Raw genomic sequence first — 2,500 nt, forward strand, 5'->3', positions numbered from 1 at the left:
TCCCGATATCGCCTTGGTTTATACAGCATCATGTCCTCAACAGCTAAGGGTCTCGTTACCTGCGGGTCGTTCGGCCACTAATGAATAAACAGTTTATTTCCAGATTCTTCTTCAGCTCCAGAGATACCATCGTCACAAACGAATGCATAATGAAACCCCCAACCTTTTTTTTCTCCACAAAGGAAGAAAAAGAAATCTTTGAACATCACTTATCGACAAGTCTTGGACATCGACTTTCATGAAGGTAAAAGACAAAATATTTTTCCCCGGTTATTTCAGGGCGATGTCTCTCCCCGCCTGCTGTGGAACATGTGGCCGCAGTGACGTCATAGGCTATCATGTGGCTCTATAAAGGTCACGTGATTGTTGTCCCGTCTAAGACCCCTGCATATTCCACAAGATTTATAGATGGTCATGTCACTTATGCTCTGCGGGTACATTTTTGATTGGACGCACTTAGATCAGATTAGCTCTAATAATACCCATGATTATCTTATTCAATAAAGGCGGTGAAAATAGATCCATTAATGCTAACACAAGCGAAGCATTTGCGATTTCCAGTAACCATTACTACCACGATAACGGGAAACGTAGTGATAATAATAACCTTAAACAGTAGCGCTGGAACTAGCACATCTAACCACCCTTACTATCGTTACCGTTATTTCCCCTCGTACGCTGTTACCTCGTCCGCATCTTTACCATCAATATCCTAGAATAACCGTCGTTTCGGCAACCATAACAGCGATTCCAGTCCCGCTAAAAGGAGTTTCGGAAAGGAGCAAGGGGGTATTGTAATTACTTTAATGATTAATTTGCTGATACGATTGCCTATCAGGACTTGATGATGTGTATATATTACTTTAATGAGCTGATCAGTGCTAAGCCAAGGAACTCAGCGTCGCCGAGAGAGTTGGCTCTCCCCGGCGTAAGCGATTCGGAGGGGGAAAGAGGAAGAGGAGAAGGAGAGGAAGAGGGAAGAGGAGAATGAGGAGGGGAAAGTGGAAGAGGAGGAGGAAAGGAAGAAGAGGAAAAGGAGGAGGAAGGGGGAGGGCGAGGAGAAGGAGGGAGGTGGAAAGGAGGGAAGAGATGGAGGAGGAAGGGTGTAGGGAGGGGAGAAGGAGGAGGAAGGGGGAAGGACGAGGAGAAGGAACGAGGTGGAAAGGAGGGAAGAGAAGGAGGTGAAAAGGAGGGAGAAGAAGGAGGAGGAAGGGAAGGGCGAGGAGAAAGAGGGAGGTGGAAAGGAGGGAAGAGAAGGAGGAGGAAGTGGGAGGGCGAGGAAAAGAAGGGGGAGGAAGGGGTTTAGGGAGGTGGAAAAGACGGGAAAGAAGGAGAAGGAAGGGGGAGGGAGAGGAGAAAGAGGAGGAAGGGAGAGAAGAGGGAGGCGAAAGAGGAACAAAGCAGAGAGAAGAAGGAGAAGGAAAGAGAGTAAAAGGAGAAGAGGAAAATGAAGAAAAAAAGAAGTAGAACAAAAACAAGAAGAGAAAAAAGAGGCGAGGATGAGAAGAGAAGAATGAAGAAGGGAAGGAGAGGAGGAGGAGAGAGGAATAAAAAAGGAAGAACAAAAGGAAGGAAAATGGAGAAGCAGCATGCGACTAAGAAGAAGAATACATAGAATTTGAAGAAAGAGAAAGAAAAATTCAGAAGCTATAGAGAGAGGGAAAAAGTACCTAACGAAAATAAAAAGTAATTATAAAAGAAAATAAATAAGGAGGAAGGAGTGATATAAGACAAAAGAAAATAATATGGAAGAAGAGAGGCTTCATGAATAGGAAGAAAGACGAAGAAAGAAAGAAGTGGCGAAGTGAAGAAGAAAAAGAAATGAGAAGAAAATAGAAGTGGTATAAAGGGAAAAAAGAAAAAAAGAAATAGCGTAAAGAATAAATGGCAACCGAAGAGGAAAAATAAAGAAGGCGTGACAAACGGAGGGGAAGACGACACACGAAGAAAAATAGGAGGAAGTGACGTAAGAAGGATGGAAGAGGTAAGGACGTGAACGGAAGAAGATAGAAGAAGGAAGAAAATGGAAGACGCGTAAAGGGAAGAGAGAGCGAAAAATAAGAAGACAGAAATAGCGTAAAGAGAAAGAAGGAAGAAAGGACTGACATAACAAAACATAAACAAATAAATAAAACAAAATGAAGAAGAAAGAAAGAATGACACAAAAAAATAATACACAGAAAATAGTGTAAAAGGAGAAAAAGAAAAAAAAGGAACGTAACAAAACAAACCCTAAAAAAAAGTACAAAAAACAACGAAAAAAACGAAATAAAAAATAAATAAAACACGAAAAAAGAACGAAAGTCAGCGAAGTCAGCCTCGGCCGCCACGAAGGAGCACGTCGGGAGCGCCTCGAACCCCGCTGACCCAAAGGACGAAGATCTAATCGTGTTTGCCTCTTCATTTCCATTCGCGTCGGGGATATTTCAGCGCCGGAGAAGTTAAGGGGAGCGTGGAGTGGGATAGGGGGAGAGGAGGAGGAGGAGGAGAGGGGAAAGAG

This window comes from Penaeus vannamei, chromosome 1 (assembly GCF_042767895.1).
Source record: "Penaeus vannamei isolate JL-2024 chromosome 1, ASM4276789v1, whole genome shotgun sequence".
NCBI classification, from domain to species: domain Eukaryota; kingdom Metazoa; phylum Arthropoda; class Malacostraca; order Decapoda; family Penaeidae; genus Penaeus; species Penaeus vannamei.